Consider the following 23,152-nt stretch of genomic DNA (forward strand, 5'->3'; position numbering starts at 1 on the left):
GAGATCTATCGCATATGTGCGAACATTGTTAAAAGAATGCAATTTTGTGTTACTCTAGAAAACATTTAAGTTAAGTTTTTAAGCACTTCAATTAATGTAATATCTGTTCATTTTTTAAAATTTTAATATAAGTCAATAAATCGGTCATTTTTTTCTGATTCTCTCCTTTTAATAATCTTTCGTGATATGTATATTATCCCTGAAAACTTCTGCTAACATTTTGCTAAAACATCAGTCATATAAAAGAAAAATTGCGAAATCAATAAATTTACCTTTTAATATTTCAGCTAATCTTATAGATTGAAATATGAAACTTTGCGTTCTTTTACATGAATGTTAGAAAAACATTTTACGTACAGATACTTTTCTATCATGGAGGTCGTTTAAAATTTAACTTTTGTAACTTTTTATTATTTCCTTCTGCAGAAACCAAATCATCTTCATATATCTGAATACCTGATTTGAAGAAACTTTGCAACTGCAAGTATGTGTTGAATTTCCGTAGTTAAAGATATAAATGCCTTTTCCACTTTTTTTAAGATACCACTATGTATCTATATTGGTTTCGAAAAATAAGCATTGAACTAACCAGCTTTGTTGAACGCTATTACTCATGTTCAAATGATAAACATGGGCTACTAGATGTCACTCCATTTATGTTCAATAGCGTCTAAAACATCATTTGATTTGACCTCTTTTTATTCTCCTATACGAAGTATAGAGGAAATAATGTAATCGTCGAAAATTCGAACTTGAGATTTTGACGAATCTCAACATTTTAGACCTTACTGTCAGTCCGTTTGTATGTATTTATGTGACAAAGATAACTCAAAAAGCTTTGGGCTAGGTTCATGAAATTTGGTATACAGTCCTTATCTAAAATGCGTAGATTTCTGTCAAATTTTCAAAGAGATCGATTTGCAGAAAATCTGTCTGGCTGGCTGTCCGAATATAATTTAACAATAACAAAACGAAGACCAATATATAGATAAAATTTGATACACTGATTTAACATCTAAAATGTAAATACTTATCAAATTTGGAACAAAATCTGTCTTAGAATTGACTTTTTGTCAGCCTGTACTTTTACATGCATTTAAAAGCGATAACACAAAAACTCAGTGACAGATATATGAAATATGATATGTTATTTTTTTATTACAATTTACTACTCGCAAATTCAATTTCAGGGCAGCCATTGCTAAATGCCATTGATTAAAAGTTAAGAACCACACGAAGGAGCCCAAAGATTCCATAAAAATACTAGATTCATGCCAAATATCGTAATTTCGTTACTAATGTTCGCGAATTTCGTTACTAATGTTAATCTCAAACCCATATGCAAAACATTTGTGGCCTAACCCAAAGTTCACAATGTTTTGTGAGAGAAGGGAAATAACACCTTTACTAGAGATTATGCGAGAAAGTTTTGGGAAGATCAAGCCCGATGGTTTAATCAAAAATCATATTTCCATATTAGATACTGTAAATATATAACTAAGCCGTACTATTTAAAAAGCCTAAACAATAAAAATTCGTATGAATTCCAGTTAACATTTGTGCTTGTTTTCTAAACGACATGATTTACAGAGCCCGTGGATTCATTCATTCTGATTCAGATGGTTAACTAATGCTCTGGAATCTCAGCAAAAGGTTAATCATATCATTAAGCGCGAAATTAAGTCTGACACACAAGAAAAAATATCAAATTAACTTAATGCAGAAATAGCATTAATCATTAATCAGAGCGACACGATTGGTTAGACTTTCTCACGCTCCATTGCACGTATCTTGAAGCTTTAACTGTGCCATCTTAGTTTTTCTTTTTTTTATTCTATTTCTGAAGCGAGTTCGTTTACACTCGGTAATGGATAATCCTGGATTTACTTTCTCTGTTCGTTTACACAAAGTATATTTTCTGTAAAAAAAAATATTTTGCTCATTATTTTTATTATTTTTCTATTAAAGAAATGATTTAAATTTATGATCTTGTGCATTTGAAATACACAATATAAATTTAATTTTGGAATCTACCTCGCATTTTACAGGAGAAAAAAGGACGTGCTCTCACAGCAAGGTGTATGAAGATGTGCGGTTAGATATGAAATACTATGTGCAGGATGTTTGCTATGAGAGTGAGACTTGATTTCATTGATCGCGACAGAATCCCTTGAAATTTTTCAGAAAGAAATCCATATATAACATATGTTAGAAAAGCGTGGTTACTCCATCTCTATTTTTTATCAGTGTTATTTTATAATAAAATGCAAATATATTTTTTGACCAAAGAGAAATGACGATTTCATTCTTTATTAAAAACCCGCAGTCGTGCAATAGGTGAACAGAATTCAAATAATTCGGTTTTTCATATTTATTTAAACTAATTGCCTTTACATAACAAATTTCAATTGAATTTTTTAATGTAAAATATTACTTTTAACGGCTTCTTTAGCAAAGTTGTTTTAAACTTCAAATTTTGAATAGTTGTGTAACTTTTACTATTTCTAGAGCTTCCGCTTTATAGTGCTATAAGTCTCCTTAATTTTCTGTCATCTCGGAAAAAATTTTCGTTTTAATTTGAATAGAAAAATGATTAAGTTTCACCCATTCAATAACATGCTTGCCGTATCGAGGTCGTTATTAAAAAATATATAAATAGAAAAAGAACATTCAATTATGACGTTTTGTATGTTCTGTAGAATATACTTCATGATTTAAATAATATATTAGAGGATTGTTGAATAAGTACCTATATCTTTGATTTAATAAAAAAATATTTAACGTACTACAATAAGAAAGTATATTGCCAAGCTAAAAAAATAAATATTCTTTGACAGTTAAAAAAGCGCGAAAAGTAAAAAATATCCATCATTGTTTACTTCGAAACTTAAATTTTAGCTGCAACTGCCACATTATTCAAAAGTTTTACTATAAACATACCTCATACTGATGTTATCCACAACAATAAATTGAATCTTCGTATTTTGATCGTCAATCATGAAAAAAAAAACAGTATGAAATATAAACAAAAATAATGAAAATAATTTGAGTTTTAATTTAACAGTGTTACAAAATACAATTACAATATTTTGTAAAGATTAAATAAAAATTGAAAAATTGATAACATTGATAAGATAAATTATTGACTTTTATAATGATGCAAAATGTTTTGATGCGATATTTTCAAAAGTTATAATGCAAAAATTTCACTTTAATTAAATGTCTAATAGAAAATACAGAAAATTGCTCCACGGTGAGCATTTCCTTTACTCAAAGTATACATGTACTACGATTGCTAACTCTAGGTCAAATGGCCTGGCCTGCAGAGCTTCAAAACACATATTCATCTTTATTATTAGTAGAGATATATACAAATTTTAAATAATTAGGGGCAAGGACTTGGAAAAAATTCGTTTGGAAGAAAAGTGAGGTATCTGAAGGTCATTTGGCCATTGATACTAATATGGCCATATAACTGTTTCAACATTAATTTACGCATTTGCTGAAGAAGAGTTCTACTAGCTTGAAAAGAAATGTTTGGTTAACCATCTCAAAGGACAAACAATTATTTTCCAACGATATTACTATGCGATATTTCGTTTAATTTTCAGAAATTTTTAAATAATTTTAATTTGTATATAATTTTATTCAGCGATAGTAAATACCGTTTTTACAGAAATGAATGGACCTCAGGGGGAAAAGAAAGAGGAATCCTATGCTTTATTGTTTTAATCAGACATAAAAACATTGAAAAGAAGAGAATGATGCTTCAGGTCATGGCGATAAAAACCATGAAAGAAAAAAAAACTTTTTAATGCTGTAGAAACGAAGGGGAAGAGAAGAAGAATCCCAAAGATTGCCAGCCACATACTAAGGGCTTCATGATATAGAGAATAGAAAGGTTTTGCCGCTGATTGACAGAGTGTTCAGACGACAAGATACAGGGAGAGATAAAATCTTACAGTTGGAAAAGTGATATGTTTTAAGCTTTTAAGTTTAACATATTTTTATCCCAAGCAAAGTTATTAACAAAATATAAATTTAAGACGAATCAACAAGTTGAAACCATTACATGACATGATAGATAAAGCCTACCAAAGATAGTTGTGCCAAACCTTTCAATACTCCTATCGCACAGTATGAAGATAAGGGTATTTTGAATCTTCATCGCGTCATATTAATGTTTAAAATTCATTTTCTTTGTATACTTCACATATGAGAAAATAATAGACTGGGCAACGTAATAACTATTGGAGACACTGATTGGTTACACATACAATTTGATGTATATTGTCATAGCAACTATTAGAGGAACAATGGTTGGTTATATTCGTTAAATCTTTTAAAATGATTGTTTTTGTGGGAGAGTAACTTTAATATTTAGGTCAAAATGAAATTGTAAATACTTTATCAAATATTAACTTAAAAATAATTAGTATTTAGAAGAGGATAAACTTGAAATGTACTATGAACATTACTAGAAGTAATACTATGACATCATTCTTGACACTTTGTAAATAACCAATCAGCGCACTCGTAATTTTTCCATGATCCGAATTCAAGGATAGGTAGTTATTATGCGATCGGACACACATTCTTATACAGGTGATTATACTTTCGCATATCACTTTCAATACCGGCTGCTTCCTTAGCGATTAAGCAGAGGAATTCAAATTCATCCTCAGATTCAATGTTGTAATAGCATTACAAAAAACAGCTAAAAACACATGTTAGGGAAAATTTTTATTTTTTCAGTCGAAATCACTGCACTTCACTTGCGAATTGCAGCTGTCACGCATTTCATAGATTGAGTTGATAGAAATAGATTTTGCTCCGGAGGAATTTTTAGCCTGCGTTTTGAAAAGCTGCCCAAAACATGCTAATGGAAACGAAATTCCAGTCATTTTTGCAACATAATTCATTTTAAAATTTTCCCCTTCCTATTGAAAATTTTTTTTCGGATGAGATCTCGGATTTTCAGTTCAGACGGATGAAAAATTAATATATATATATATATATATATATATATATATATATATATATATATATATATATATATATATATATATATATATATATATTGTTCTTTTCTCTTTTCCAACTTTGTATTTCAAGCAATCCTAATACTGATTTTCGCCATTTATATTCGTAGAAAGTATTTTAGATTTAAAGGACGCAGATGCTCTCGCACTTCATCTTCTTTTTGTTTCAGCTTACTATTAAAAAGCTGTCCCATTTCTGTGATATCGCACAATACTTGATGATTACTTTGAAAATTCTAAAATCATCCAGTAATTTTTAAAATTTTATTTTCAAATTTTTTAACATTGAAAGGGGAAAAAAAACACTCTCTATATATATATATTGGTTTTCTTTACGATATTGAATATTTTATAATAGGCAAATCTGGTTTGAAATATGAACTTTCTAAGAACTGTGATAAAAAAAATATATATATATATTTGATTGGGAGAAAACTTTAAACTTGTATTTGTTACGGTAAATTTAATGAACTGGTTATTATGTATAATTATCTGTGATTATTCATAATCACCAATAAATCTAGCAGTGATTATGTATAATCACCGGTAATTATACATAATCACCGAATTAATCAGAAACATCGTAACATAAGCCTTTATCTAAAATGTGAAATACTCTGCTTTTAAATTCTAAAGAATAACTTTTTTTTATTTATGATTTGACTATGTATCATTAATTAAATTACAGAATAATGATTTTTTCCTCTAAAATAACGAGTTAATGTAAAGAATCAACAGTTTTCACCCATTATTTCCTGAAATAAGCAATGCATCTAAATATAATTAAATTATATACTTTAGAGATAACGTATATCTTAGCTAGTAATGAAGGAAAATGTATAGCGGCTCTTTACGGGCTAAACACTTTGATCTAGAAATACACATTTGTCATGTATATAATTTGGAGGGTGGACATTTGTACCAATAAGTGATTTTTTTGAAATTTTAGTTAATTACCGACAGGATTTTTTTGGGGATTTTTTTTTCAGCTATATATTTTGCAAATATTACAACACAAAAATTATTTTTACGTCATCTTAAACTTCAAAAAATCAATTAATATTTTCAATGATAAAAATTTTTTTAAATCTCATAATTTTTAAAAATTATTTGAAGCATATTTTACGATAATACATTTTATTGTTGATGTGAAACTTAAACAGTTTTTTTTTTTGTTGTTATTAGTGTTTCATCTCGAGTTTTCTTTTTCCATTATTCATGATGAAAGTACGAAGTTACAGCCTTCAAAACTTCAATCTTGAACGATTCTAATATCTGATCTTATATTTGAATAAAAATCCTTAATTTCATCAAGAAACTTTTTGTATTAGTTAAGTTTAAACATTTTTGTATTTCCTAATTAAAGATCACATTTTTAAGGGAGAAGAAAATGGAAGGGTGTAAGATTTCTTTAAAAGTACGTCGATTAAGTTTTAAATTTAATGATACTTTACTGTGGAAGCCATCAAGAGCAAGTTACTTAAATATTTACTTAAGAATTCTGGCAATCATTGATCGTGGCGAACCAGCTGCTCAACAAAGGTTACTAATATAAAATAATTCAAAATTTACTTGATTTTTAAAATGCAAAACTTTTATCATGCCTTTGTATTTGACTTTTAGCTTGGTAATAAAAGAAGCGTTTTAATTTTTAGCATATCGTTTTTAGACAACTATGTTATTTTTATTATGATACAAAATTGTCATATTATACCATATTATGCACAGAAAGCATATATTTTGAGCTAGTGCTTCCAAATTGGGCACTTAATTGCTTTCTGGAAGGAGGTGCTCATTTAGAAATTTTTTTCCTGAAATTTTAATAAGTTGTCTAATTAATTAAACATTTACTCAAAATATTAACGATTTTCCTCAAGAACTTCTGAACATAAAAACTTTGAGCATCATTTTAAAATTTAAAAACTCGTTTTTTTTTCTTGATACTAATTTTATTTCCATATAATTTTTTACCTCTAAATTTTACCAAACCTTAGATACGATACGATTTATAACAATGCTTTTTGTTGTTGCCATGAAATTCCGATCACTTTCATAAAATCAATCCATTCTTTCACTCGCATATCTTTTCCAAATAGAAAAGTATTGTTAAAACAATTATTTTCTTAGAACCTTACCATCAAAGCTAAATTTTCGCTTTTCTTTTAATAACGTAATAATAGTCTACAGCTGCTTTCTATAAAATGCATTATGAAAAACTGCAACACTCAGAATGCAACAGTCAAAATGCAATAAAGTCAAACAAAGACAAAATATACAATCTCATCTAAAACAATATCATATCACTAAGTTTCAAATTAGAGAATTGAAATTTAGGTTAGCTTTAGAAACTCTTTTTTGATTAGCTGGCTTTGAGTTTTTGCAATGCATTTTTTGAATTACCAGAAATATTTTGAAAAATTCAACATCCAACAAAATTATAATGAATTTAAATGTGAAACTTGTGAAATTTAAACTCGAAAAATAAAATAATTTATTTTGTAGAATATTTCTGTGCTGTGCTTGGTATCGGAAATGGAGATTCATTCTTGTAAAACCTTCGTTTGAAATTTCAGTAAAACGTGTTTCCTTGCAAGCGTTCTCTGTCGGTGGCGAAGCGTAATGTAATCTCAATAATGAGATCGAATTATGCTATTTTGGTCTTGTAAATGTAAAAAGAGGAAGCGAAGAAAAGTTTTTCAGAGATAAAACAGGAGAAGCAGGTGACGTTAAAAAATTTTTTTTAATCAAATTGAGTCTTATAATAGAAGTAAGTTTAAGTTCTCTTAAAAAGAGATTAATCACAAAGTGCTACATTATCATGAAATTACTGTGAAAGTGAAAGGCAGTTTATATGGTGCAATCACAAAGGTCTATTCTTACAATGCGGATATATTAAATAAATTATTATATGTTAATACTGAAAATTTTAGCTTTAGAAAGTTAAGTTCTACTATTACTAAAGAACAGGCATCAAAATGTTCTTGACTTGCGTTATTCAAAATCTAGTAAACCTATATTCACTGTAGCAATAATTTGTTTATTGCTGTCGTTCTGATTGCAAGAGTTTTCCTGTTTTTCTGAAAGCGAAATACAAATGCAGACAAGTTTCTTCTAAAAGTTTTCCAGGGTGTTAATGTACCTTTATTTATTAAAGTTAAATCAGGTTTTTGTTTCAGGTACTGCATCATCACTTTGATTATGAATCCTTAAAGTGTGAACTTCATCATTTACATAAGAATAAATGGCATTAGATCTACCATTTCAGTATTCAATGATATTACAATACTCTGTAATATCATTTAGCGTATTGCGCCATATCGAATGTCTTTCCCGTGCAATTATAATGTCCGGGTAACTGAGTTAGCCAGCTGTCACGACAGCAGTACGGGAACTGAGACCTGTTACTAAACTGACCTCAGCATAGGTACCTCCCAAACTGATCTCAGTATAGGTTGGATCCTCCTGATGATGAAGAGATACACTTCATCATCAGAAATGGAGCCAACACTTCTAGCTTAATTAATCTAACTAAACTCAATCAAACTAGCCCTCCTGGAAAGAGTTTAAACTATTAGAAAGTCCCTAAGTTTTATTACAGGATAAAATGTTTCAAAAAATTTCGATTTTAGAAATAGTTAATTTAGAAATATGGATGTGTATTTAAACAGCAACAGTGTCAGTGATGATTTAAACGTACAACGCCAACTTTACTTCAGACTCGTATTGAAGGTTATTACGTCAGAGAAGAACTGACTGTCTTCTGTAAGAATACTTTATTACACATCACAGAAGACTGGAATCATATATAACTTAATAATATCGTCTTCTTCTACCCACAAAACACAAGTCAGCTTCTGGGTCTGCCGTTCTTTAGGGCAGGAAGATAAATTACTTAATCTGAAAGTTCTATCTATTTAGTTATCTCTTTTAATAAGGAAGCTGATCTCAAATTTACTGCTTCTACCGACATTAATTTTTATATACGTTTCATTTCTTCCACGTTCTTGTTTCCTCTTGATGCTACAATCAAAAGTAATTTCCCGATCAATCTAGAATTTTTGCTCCTTCATAAATAACTCAACTCTTGGCTTCACACATTGTGGATGATATACTTCAATGTTTATGCAAGCTTTTGTTGTGAAGTAACATGTAACTGTTTGTGTAAAATGATAGTTAATATGCAAAATCATTCATAATTTATTACTGATTTTTCCGGTCATGGAGGTGTATTCATTTATTTCTTGTAATCATTATATACAGAGCGAGGATTTGCGTCAGCAAGCTTCTTTAATTCGCATTTTTTTATTTTCTTTTATTTACCTATTTATTCTTACTTCAAGGTGAAAAATAGTTTTCTTTTCTTTTTGAAAATCATATATGGCTCCTTTTTTTAGAATAGAAAACATATCTCTATATTTTTAGCTCTGTAGTGAAATAAATCAAGCAACCCCATTTTATGAAAGGAACCACAACAACAAAACTACGAAGTCACTTGTCTCATACAGAATTTTTCTTAATAGTAAAAATTATTATCCAAAATAAGTATTCAATGATTTAAAAAGTGAGTTTATAACTTCGTCATGCATTAATTATTAAAGGGAATTGTTTCAAAAAAATCCTTTCAAAAGTTAATCATACATTGATTGGAGATTATTTTAAATTTTAATATCATGTATTCTCACCCAGTACTCACAGTGTAGTAGAAATTAGTAATTCTTTTTTTTTGTACGAATTAATCAAATCTTGATTGGAGATTAATTTATCTTCTGACATTATGTACATTCTCACCCAGTACTGACAGTCTAATAGAAAGAATAAAAAATTATTAATATTTGCTTACGTCAAAAGTTATCACTATTATTTACAAAATTGTAAGAAAAATTTGTAAATTTTTCTCTTTTATATCATAAATGCTATCAACACCTTAATTAATTACTTGTTGAACTTGGCCCTTGAAATATAAATGTGGAATAATTAATAAATTATTTATTAGAGGGATGTTTTGTCGTGAAAAATAATTAAATTTCAATTTTATTTATGCTGTTTTCATGCATAGAATTATTCAAAATCCTTATTTTTATGCTTTTGCACAAAGCATTTGGTTTTAATCGTTTTTTTTTCTTCTGCCGTGTAATTTAAAAAAAAACTTTTATACTGTTTATTTATGTAAACTTACTTAAAAAATTCAATACAGAGCTTAATACTTAAATGAAATATACTTTGCTGTTTCCAAATGAAACGCTTGACGAAAATATAACAGAATCATTATTTCAAAAACCTACTTACTTTGTATGTGCCAATAGTAGTAATTACTATTTTTATATAAAAATGAAACTCATTTGGCCTTCTTCTCTTTCTTTTATATGTCTGTGTAAAATTGATTAAGAATTCTTTTTCTTATTGAAGAAACAGATTTTACTAAATTACCAGCAAGAACTGGAAAATAAGCATTTCATTAAAAGTTATTCTTTTTTTATGAGCATGTGTTTTTTTTTTTCATTATTTTATATATGAAATTTCAGATTTTTTAGGGTTTTATTTCTTGAAAAATAGATATCGTTTTCGTTAAGTTAATTATTTTAGCAATCTAGGGCTACGTTACCAATTTTTATGCATCTTTCAGTCTGAATTATTTTGTAATTGCAAAATTTAGAAAGTACTATTTTTTTTTAAAGCCAAAGTTGTCAATAAGGATGGTTTAATAATAATCCCAATTGCGTTACGTTTTATGCTTAAAAATCCGTAATGGCTGTTTTATAATTGTTTGTAACTATTTTTCATGATTTGAGCAAAATGATTTTGTTTTATTTTATTTGTCACTTATTTTTGTTTTAAAATTAATTTAAAACTGATCGTAATTCAATTGCGATTCACATAAAACTAGCAGATATTAAGATGTATTAAAATCCGCCGAAAATCTAAATTTGCTTTAAAGCTGCGATTAGTTTTCTTTTAATGATTTGGTAAATCAAATTTAGTTTTCAGAGAATAAAGGAAAACTTTTGTGAAACGCTTAAATATTCATAGAAAAAAAATGTGATGATTTATTTGAAAACAGATTCAATCAAGGAATGCAAATTTAACCTGTGATTTTATTTCTTTTGTCGAGACATAATAATCCAAAGTATGAAAGAAATTTAAATCCTAAATCACTGATTTCTATGAAAAAATAATGTATTTGTCTAAAAACGAATTAGTCACGAACGGAGATGGCATTAGGTGAGTCTTTTCGAAACAAATGTGAAATCAAAGTAAATATAAATATTCCAACAAAACGGAGTTCACAATCATTGAAAATCTTGTTTCTTCTGAAAAAATTCAGAATATCCAAGGATTTTCTAACTATCATAATTATGCCGTAATTACTATTTAAATAAAAATTCCCCGTAATATGTTTGAGGACATGAAGAGACCACGGAATAAAAGAATTTCACAACTAAATGCTGTAATCTTTCGGGTCGCTTTCTCTTTCCTGCTTTTTCAACAAATACAATCGTAATGTTATTTACAAAGCGTCAAGCGCATTTAAGTATTTCGCAAGTATATTTAAAGAGAAAAACACACATTACATGTTGAAATGTATTTGCTTACTATGTTTATAAAGGTTGCAAACTTTGTAGGTTATTCCACTTTCAGGTCTGTTTTAATCAAACCTCAATCTCTCTTTCCCACTCCTGCTGGAATAATGGATTCTTCCCTCCTAGAGTCAAAAAAATGTCTGAAATTACTTACTTCGACTTTCTCTCTTTTCTTCCTCTCGTCGGAACCCAAAATATATTGAAATAAATTAAAATTACCCATTATAATTCTTTCTTTCAATATATGTGTGTGTGTGTAATGATATTTTTTAAAATTAAATCCAAATTAATTCCCAAAATGTTATCTTAATTCATCCCGTATTTTCATTCTAAAATATTCTTATATCCTGATCCCAATCCACTTTTCCTTTTTAATTATTTCAACAGAAGCGCTTTGCAAATGCTTAAAGTTGCACTTTCACACACTCCGAGTCAAGGGATAAAAAATGGCAAGCCTAACACATTCTTTTAAAAGATCCCTATAATCCCCTTGCCTGTAGTCGACACATGTGAGAAATCCCTATTAAAATCTCACAGTATATATTCACAGGGAAAAAAATTTCATTAGCTTTTAATATAGGTTTCATGGTTTAGGGTGAAAACATGAAAAAAAAATATTTTTAGAAAAGGAAATCTCAACATCAAGCATAAATTATAAGAATTAAATTTATGACAAATCATTTGTTTAGGCATATTGTTTATCTAAAGTTTCAAGAAAAAAGGTTAATATATACGTGAGAAGACCCATTTCTAATGTGAAATGCTAATCCCTTAGTTACCATGAGTTCGAACGCAAGTATGCAAATGCTTTTTCATTGTATCGTATAGGCGCATTATATCATTTTGTGGATGGATTTCCAAGCTTGTTGCACACATCGGCGTGTTGTTTGTGGTCATCACTGGATTTGTTTCTCAGTAATATTCAAAATATGCTTGATTAGAGAAAGATCTGATGATTTCACATAAAACACTTTAGGTGACAGTAGCGATGAAAATTTGCTTCGAAACAATGATCAAAAATTACAACACAACTGATTTAATGAGAAGTCTGACGTACAAATTTAATGTCAAGGTTCATGAGATAACAACGTGAAAATCCCTGCTGTCCTAAAAACTTTCTATCCAACCATAATCCGTGATATATGTCCAATGAGCTTACTCTACAAACTGCTTAATTCCAAATTCTCACCTGATCTTCTAACAAAAACATGGTCAATATTAACTCCAAAACAGGAATAGCTCTCATCTAAGAACACAACAGATCTTCATTTCATCCTCCATTCAACTGCAGCTTGACACCATTGAAGTCATAAATGGTGGTATGAACTCAAAGAGGCGCCTGTCTCCTAAATATGATACGAATAATAGATCTGTTATCTTTTGAATTGTCTCTCTGGTGCCTACAGAAACTTAAAATTCTGCTGTAGATTCGGTATGATGAGCCAAATCACATCGCAAATTCAACGGTGAGATACTACTTTCTGATGAACCACCACTTCTGCTAGCAGCTACGCACAGTAGATACATCTTTTCAATAATATCACGAGAAGTTACTCTGTTACAAAGCCCTTTTCAATCTCAATGAACTTTATCACAATGACCCTGTTCAATTTTGTCAGACTTATCCGTCTCCGCAAAGTAATTTTTTTTTACTCATATATAGCTCAAAAATCTTCGTTCCGGATAATGCTCACGATGATATAATAACACTGTAATATAATACCACTCACGAATTTTATGTCGCGATTTAAAGCAAACAAGACTTGAATATTCACATTCGAGCAACTAACTCATTCTTATTTGTTTAACATGAAATTTCAATCTTTCAGATGAGAAGACAAACCTTCCAAATTTCTCTTATCTAGCCTAACTGTTTCTTATTGTTAAGATTTTATTTGCCGGTAGTTTGAATTATCGGGTAATTTCTTAACCGATGACAAATATGTGGCGAACTCTTGATAACTAGTTTATTGCATTTTAAATATTTCCAGAAATTTTACTATTAAGTAGCAATGTGTGATTATCCCTTTAAAGTGCGAATTTACTTAATTTCCTAATTGAATGACGCATCCCATTTAGGATATTTATTGTTATATTAATTCCTATCAAAATATAAGAGACGTTTGAAATATTGAAACATTTTCAAGTGATTTTTGCATTTTAAATTATTTAATTACTTCACTTAATTACAGATTTAAAACTAAAAATTCAGTTAGTCGATGTGCTTGCTAGATTTGTTATTATATGCAAAGGAGATAAAATGTTTATATTCCTATCATTTATCTGCATTACGCAAATAAAATTATACCTTTTAAGGATCGTTTTTATTATAAAATACTGCAATATTTAAAAGGTGTCGAAAAAGGAATAATACATTTTGAATATATAAAACTAAAATGTAGTTCAGAACAAAAAGGCACTTCTTGCTCTATTTTATTAGAAAATGAATAAATTTTGAAAGATACCCTATTTAAATTAGTTATATATTTCGCCCCGAAGTTGCGTTGTATGGAGATAAAATGACAATATTTTCAACATAACCCTACAATCTAAAAGGAAAATTAGTGTGGAGTCGAGGAGATGTTTAACATTTGTAAAGCATGCCATTCAAAATAGACTAATATGAATTACACATATAATTTTCAATCACTTCAAGAATTTGGGGATTTTTACCGATATATCTGGTCTTTCTAAGACCAGAAGAAAAGTTAAATAAATGCAAGGGCTCTCAATTCATGCCTGTTCCTAAATGATTACGACATCATGATATCAAAGTATTCGCTAAGAAAAATAAATACAGCGGATATAAGATGCGTTCTGCCATCATCTTGCATAAAGTACCTTGATATATAAAACACTAACTTACGCGGCACAGAAATTCTTATTTCTTATTGCGAATGCCATCAGTCGAGTGCAAACAAATCTCTAAACGAATCTTTCAGGCTGCTGCCTTGAATGCTTTACTTATGTGACACTTAATCCAACGCTTCGCTCATTCATAGAGCTTCAAAATGTCATTAGAAATAAGATGTAAAAGAAATCAAGAAATAAGTATCAAAGTTTAATCAAGAACGAAAATAGGCTTAACTGTAACCAAAGGAGTAATCGTTATTTCTTAATTATAGTAATTGTTGACCATTCTTCAAAAATTAATATCTCATAAAAATGGTTTTTAAATTACCTTAAAAACTGAAAAAAAATTATATTTTTATTGAAAAAATTTTATTTTCTTACAAATTTTTAAATTTATTTTTAATAAATTTTTTAAATTATATTTGATACTCAATCTGTTAAATGAAACTACCGTTAAGATGAAATTGAAACTAATTTCATTCCTTTATCGAAACATCCAATCGCATGCTTTTACCAATGTTTAAATTAAGATTAAAAAAAATTTGCTTTCTTTGGAAATTAATTTGAAAGTAGTAATCTTTTCGCTTCCACTTTTATTTCGCAATATAGAAACTCTTTCCATTGCACCCTCAGTAATTTGTAGAAGATGGCTTCTATTAAATTCATTTTTTTTCAGTTTTTTTAAATAACTAAAAGGCAGTCTTAAAAAATGCATTTCATTCTAGTAGCCAGAGGCGGCTAGTAATGTATGATTAGACTTCTCGAAGGTATTTTGCATCACTATAAATTCATGCAGAATGTTCAGATATCCTGCTGCAATTATTGTTTGATTGGATAAATTAGCCAATGATTCCTTTAAATGGAATAGTTATCCATGGGTTTTACCAAAGCAATGATAAATTAACAGAAAATGGGGATTTTCCATTCTTCGAATTCGCCATTCTTTTTTTATCTGTGAAATCGTAGATATAAAAATATACTTCGTCTGAAAATCAAATGGATCTCACATCAATCAATCTTTAGAAATAAATCATTCGAGAGCATCTTTTTGCGATTGGCGATGCAAAAAAAAAAAAAAAAACCATTTAAAGTTTGATAAGCATATATTTTGCTCAGAAACAATTGATTTTTCCCATAATCTCACACGCTGAAGATCGGCACAGCTGCAATAATTCGGACAGGCAGATGAGGCAGCACTTGAATCGATTGTTGGACGATCTGGACTATGTAGTTGAAGTCAATGCCCAGTGACTGCCGAATGTTGTCCTCCACGTTTCCAGCATAAGTGTTGTTCAAATTATGCAAATAAAGTTTTTATTAAGGTTTTCGTTAGTCCTATGGAACCACTGAATTTCCGTTGGAAACTTCGTCTGGTTTGCATAATGCTATGATTCGAACACACGGGAAATATCCACTTTTCAGTAGAATATGTCATCTTATCGAAACAGACTTACGTTACAAGAACGGCAGATGTCAAAATTATTTATTAAAAGGAAATACAGTCTGACTTCAAAAGACAGCGAAGAACGTTAATTCATTGTTCTACTACAAAGATGATATTTTACACTGTACACGATCGCACAAAAATGACCATCTGGATAGTGGATTATTTCCTTATACATAAAGAAGATCACCTGCAACAATACCTCATGGCAAAATTTGTTACTAACTTGAACATTATGTATATTTTTCAAAGTAAACTATTTCTCTAATAGAACTGCAGCAATAGATTCATTTCCACTTGAAGCCAAACGTAAAATCTTTTATTAATCCCGTCCAGAATGAATCAGTCATATCTGGACTTTTTTTGTAGGTATGCAGTATTATTCAAGACAATTGCCCAGTTTATAAATGTCTGTAACATTCGTGTCTACAAAAAAGTAAATATTTGTGAAGAAAAATAATAATTGTATAACTAAAGCAAAAGAACGCGATAAAGAAGAAAGCTTAAAGGTTTGTTTCGGGAGGTAAAAATTGTCCTATGCTTCTTCCCTTGCTCACATTAGCAGAAACAATAGTCCATTCAGACACCATGCATTACTTGCTTTTCGACAGCTGCAAGCAAGTACTGCATATTGTTCTCTAAATCTTCTGAAATAATTTCTTAGATCTCCATTCCTGTGGGATGTGTATTAGAACCCAACTTAGCGCTTTCTTTTCGTGCAACATTAAACGATGTGAAGTTACATACCAAGAATGATTCGCATTGAGAATGGTAGTGAAATGGATTGTCGAATGGATGTTACTCGTGTGAGCAAAGAAAAAACCAGTGGGTAATTTTTACAAATCCAAACAAAACTTCCAGCTTTCTACTTTATTGTGTTCATTTTTTTTCCTATAATAATTTAAAAGAAAGATATAATCATTTTTAATGGGTATAACTGTACAAAAGAAGTGAAGGTAGATATTGAGGTTGTTGTTGAGTACAACAATATGTTGTACATCTATTGTTGAGTACAACAATAGATGTTGTGCATCTGGCAATTTTTTTGCCACGAAACACAAGAGTTCCTTTTTTTATTGTGTTCCCATTTTTTTTTCTTATCATAATTTATAAGAAAGCTATAGCCACTTTTAATGGGTACAATTATTTTGAAAATTATTTGTATTATATGGAAATCAATTTAAATATTATAAAAGTTCCGATTGCTTCTGTTGTTAACTCCACGTCTTGAGAAATTTCAGATAGATTTCTGCAGATATCAGGTAGATATACATTTTTTTTTTTTTTTTTCATTTTGCGATAACTTTAATTTTACATGCAATTACCGCTGCTTGCTTCATCCTCTTAGGATATGTCACACGCGTTGCATGTTTCTGCCCACGAATAAATGAATGACCTTGAAGAGAAAGCGAACTAACAAAATCATTCAAGTCTATATAAAACAACAATTCGAAGGTCACTTTGAGGAAATAAATCCAATTTAGAATCTTCATGTGCCACGGTTCACGACTAAAAAAACGGTCAACACGGAACAAAAACAAGCCATCATCCATATTTGAAGTCTTTTGTAAAAATGGTAAGTTTCCAAATGAGTGAGATGGTTAAATACTATTATCAAGTCTTTATCGCGTGCAAAATACACAGCTAAGCAAACATTTGAAGACACATCATACCGTAGAAACAATAAAAAGGGGAGATTCGCTTCATTTCAACTTCTTTCAAAGGAAATTTCGCTATTTGAAAATATAGCCTCTTGTAGGTGTTTTCGCCAACGCATGTTATAATATTCCAGAGAATTCTGTTTCTGTGTTCCTTTCATGTTTTTTTTTTTTTTTTTTTTTTTTTTTTGTCTCCGAGTCAGAGATTTGTAATATTGAAAGCCATTATTTTATTCTAAAAGTGACTCTATGTTTCAACACTTTTTCTTTTCAAAAATCAACGTCATTTAACCATTAGGAACATAGGAACATAAAATCACATCATTTTCTTTTCCAGATTTCTGTTTAAAAGTATAATCACCCTGAATAGAGTTAATTACAGTTTATAAAATCATGTCAAAATATACTGGGATAGTTTGATTTCAAACCCATTATTAAAAAAATACTTTTTTTTACTGAAAAAATTAAATAAAACCATTAGGAAATTACAAAGTTGATTAAAAAAATCATGCTAATAATAATTATGATTAGTTTGAATTTTTAATAAATAATTTGTTTTATATAATAATTCCAAATAAAAAAAATTAAAACATTTTTAAAAGGTTCTATTTAGAAGAAAGCAAAACATGATAAATAAAGCGGCAGCATGCAAAAATCATTCTCACTTTTCGAAACGATGATACCTGTGACGATGATATAGTTTGGATGAATCAACGAATTCCAATATTCTACCGTATAAATAAGCCGGCGATCTGGCTTAGGGAAACGCGTCTGCCCCGCGATCTGGGCGTCCCGGGTTCGAGTCCTGATTCGGGCATGGTTATTCTCTTCCCTGTGTTCTATCTGTGAATTGTGTGAGTCCCTCACACCCCTGTAAAAAGGGATTTTGCAAGCGGTTGCGTGAGTGTCATCTTCATATGAACTAGAAGTCAGACTTCTGCCCTCGGATGCTCGAGGGCCTTTACCCTCAGAAGCTACTGCGCACTCGGCTTAAATCGCTGACAGTTCTTCAGCGGGCTTGTAAAGTGCCATAAGTAACAACAACCGTAAAAAGGAAAATTAAACTAGCTTAACGAAATAAAGTACAAGAATGACGCGATCCTTCTAAGATTTCTGTCTCAAAAACGCAATGAAAACACATTTATTTCAACAAAATTATATGAAAATATAATATTTGAATCATGGCTTACCTAAAGAGAACATGTAACTCTCACGAAGCTATCCTGATGGATTGTAAAAAGTAAAATTTTAAAATTTGTGATATAAATTGAATTAATTAATACCCTTATTGATTTTTAAATTAGATAAACGGGCTAGGAATCGAAAATGCAAAGCAAAACAGTGGATAAAATTATTTAATAACTCAAAGATGGTTTATAATGGTCACGGTAATACAATTAAAATATCATAAATGAATTACAAAGAAAAAAATCGCGTAATATTAATTCAGTGAAATCTTTGGTTATAGCAATGTAATTAAAAAAATTAATATTTTAATTAATTGTAATAATCAATTTGTTGCAATTAGTCTTCACTTGACTTTCGTTAAAAAATGAAATTAGTTATAAACGGAGTCACTGAAAGCACTATTGATGTATTAGCATTGATAATGGTCTAAATATAATGCGTGATTTGTGCTTAATTTATATCACCTTCTTATTTATTTTATTATTTGTATAACTCTTAAGTATTATTATTTATGTTACCTTTTTATCTATTTATTATATGAAGTTTCCGATCTCAGTTGAACCTGTGGAATAAAGTCAACAATATCTTTCTTTTGAAAAAACTGCTTATACACAAATTTTCTATTAACTTCTTTATAAAACTGTAAATTATGAAAATTTCTTTTTTTAAAGTCGGAAATCACGAACAGAAATATAACATTTAACATAAAACTCCCCAAATTGGCGAAGATTAACATGTTAATCTTCGTATCCAAGATTAATTTATTATACTACAATTAAATATAGTGTAAAGGAAAGAAACATACGGAAGTATTTAAATGCAATCATGTTGAATTATTATTATCAGAAAAAATAAAAACGCATAGGCTAGTGAGCAATATTACAAAAAGATGTGTAACTGAAATATAGTAGTAAATTATCCTAAATCATATCAGATACTGTGTGAAATGGCGAAAGAGCAAACGACACCGATGACAAACACGACTTGGATCTCTTCCAATCGCACTCACCCCATTTCAGGGATAAAAGGGAATCTTTCTGGAACTTACGATGGAACAACTTTGACTGCATGCTCACAGAATGTTCGCGAAGAAAAGCCATTGAGTTCTCAGTTCGATAAAACTGTAACTCATAGTTTTCAAAAATAACTCTGTTATATAGTGATAAATCAGTTGGAAAAAAGAAAAAAAAGATAATGAAAAAATTTTCTGCCGATTTATTTACGGAAAGGATTGTATCAGATATTTGTAATGATAAAAATTGTATTTGTGATAGTTATATAGTTTTTATCTCAAGGTTAATAAATAAAGTTAAATAAATAAATTCTATAAAATTATATTTCAAATTAAATAAAATGTAATCCTTTTATAAAGGTTTAACATTGTATGTTTCAGAAAAAAAAATGATATAAGATGAAATTAATAACAAGATTCGTTGAAAAAATATATAATAGTGACTGAAAACATTAGTTCAGCATCAGCTGGAATACTGTCCCCCAAATTTCCTCGTTCATTACCTAATAAAAAATGTTATCCCAGACAGCCCTTGGCACTGCCATACAATAGTTACGAAATATGACCCTTTGTCGTGAATTTAACATTTTTAATCAATCTGTCGTGGGATCCTTTGCGAGTTTTGAGAATATTAATCCCGGGCATACGGTTAATAGTACCCGAAAATCGAATGAACGTTTGGCACAGAATTTGAATCGAATTTGTCACAGAACTACACTTTTTAACATTAAGTCACATCCAAATTTGATATATTTAAATCATTTTTTTGAGTGATATGCTTATGAATGTACAGACCGACAGAAACTCAACCCCTTGCTGAATTTTGTTCAAAATTTGATAGGTGTCAACACCACAAATGTTAAATCTGTGTACCGACTTTAATCCCTCTAGATCTCTTCGTTTTGTGCTAATGTTAACTTATATTCGAACACCCGGACCGATAGACTTCCTCGAAATAGATTTTGCTCGAAATGTGATAGAAGTCCAATCCAGAGTAGGCATGCGAACAGACAAGCAAGCTCCGTGAAACAAATTACCAGCTGAGACAAAGACTTTCAGAGGCACTGATTGTTATAATTTCCAGCTGTATGGACCGCGTTGGTCTGGCTTCGGAGCCCGATTTCACAGAAGAACGGTCGTGTAAGCGGGTCTGGTGTAAGTTAAATCCGTCGGGGCCAAACGTCACCCACTGCTGTGGTGTGGAAGTTTGGAGAGGGTGTGCCCGGTCAGGTGTTGTTCTCGTCATCTGACCGTGGTTCAAAATGACGAGGCCTGTCCCAAAATAGCCCTAGTGTTTCTTTAAAAATGGACGTTAATATAACTAAACTAAATCCAGCAGTATATAATAAAGGTATGTTTAATTTTTCTTCTAATTATTTTTTTTGTTTGACATTTATAGTTTGTCATTGAAAGTTAGACTCGCCAAAGGAAAAATCAGAAATGATCTGTATTGGGTAATTATTCGTATAAATAGATTGAGCCCCTCCCCCCCCCCCAAAAAAAAAAACTTCTAGGTAGATGAAAAAAGTTAATTGCGAACTTTTAAAAAATTGATAAGAAATCTTTTTTTAAAACGACAGGAGAAATATAAAAAACATCAAGCCAGAATGTTCATAAAACAAAATTTGGGAGAACGCAACTAAAATAAAATAAATACAGTGTGACTTCGCTTAACAAGAATAATTCGTTCTAGAACTTTGTTCGTAATGCAAAACACACATTAAATGAAACAAAGTTTTTTCCCCATAGGAATCCATGTAAAATAGGGCAATTTTGAAAAAAAAAAAAAAGCAAATTTATAACAATGTAGTTTTTTGTTTATGACGCATGCTCTTTTTATCAGAAAATTGTCTAAAGATATTTGTTTTTGGCCATGCTTCAAAATTTGGAGAAAATGAGACACAGTATTATTGTTAAATGAATTTGTAACGGCCCCTAACTACTGTCTTATTGGGGCGATGTTTCTCAACATATGATACAATAGTTTCCCATGCTTACAATATCTCCCCCATTTCACTAGAAGGCTATTTCTCTGTTACATGTAATAGTTTTTCCTCTTTTGATCAAATACCCTCCGCGGAAAGTTCGGAAAAAGTTGAATCTGCTACTAGTATGCTCAAATTTGTGGTATTGGAAGAACAATAATCTCTGATTATTGTTCAATGATGCTGAAAATGTTCAAAAATATGTGCTGCAAATGTAAAACGCCACCGAATACCGTGAATTAATAAAATTTGACCATCTGGAATTATGGTTTAATAGTTTATTCGAGAAAGGAGTTAAGAAATTCCTCCTTTCAGGTTCCATTATAATAACCAAGACAACAAAAATAATTAGAGAGCTAGGAAGATGTGCGTTGTGCAAATTTTAAAACAAGCATAGAATGATTTGATAACTTTAAGTTTCACCACAGCATTCTATATCTAGACATTAGAAGAGCAAAATTCAGTACAAATAATGCAATCGATGCTGATTTAGAGGTACAAATAAATTAAAAAAATTAAACTGAACCTCTATAAGAAACAAATTTGCATTTGCGATGAAATCATACCCGTTTGCCACAAAAGGTTTTGATACAGGTTTTGAAGGGGGGGGGGATGTTCGAAGTTTTAAGATCCAAAAACTTCAAATCGCTCTATACCACCGCCATCATATATGAGTTCTTTTGGTGAATAGTAAATCAAAGAAACAAAGCGCTACCAAAATTATAAATATGAATGCATTGTCTGTATAGTATTATGCGTGCATTGATCAAATAATTTTTTCAAACTGATTCAATAACAGTTTTGTGATACAAGCTGAAGCTTATATGGCTGAAAAATAGTTTTCATAAAAAAATGACTATTAATAGAAAATGCTCTGACATTTCTGTTATGAATTTAGAAATTATAAAGTCAGAATAGCATACTTCTTCCTTGCATGCAGCAAATGCAGTTGGGAACCAGAGCATAATCGGAAATACAAAGTGACATTACCAGAAAACTTTTATCAAACGCTTTCTTTCATTTGATGACGTGGCGATCGATTTTACGGTCAAAAATTTTTGAATCGATATAAAGCAAAGGATAGTATTTCTAAAATCGTCATTTTCTTGGTTGATATTAGAGTATCTAAGCTAAAGAATGACTGTGATAAACTCTTGTCTGACGAAACTAAGGGAACTTTGACTGCAACTGTCGACGAAATTGTGCAACTGTGCATTAATGTAAGACTAAACAGTACAAAAATCGTACCCAGAGTAACGAAATATAGTTTTAAAATTTTTGAAGATGATGAATTTATTTTTAGTATGACTATGCTTGAAAATTTAACAATGAATGACATTGAAGGCAATGAAGTGACAATGAAGGACTAGTCTGAACCAAGAATTTACAACT

The sequence above is a fragment of the Argiope bruennichi genome, chromosome 4, assembly GCF_947563725.1.
Source record: "Argiope bruennichi chromosome 4, qqArgBrue1.1, whole genome shotgun sequence".
Classification (NCBI taxonomy): domain Eukaryota; kingdom Metazoa; phylum Arthropoda; class Arachnida; order Araneae; family Araneidae; genus Argiope; species Argiope bruennichi.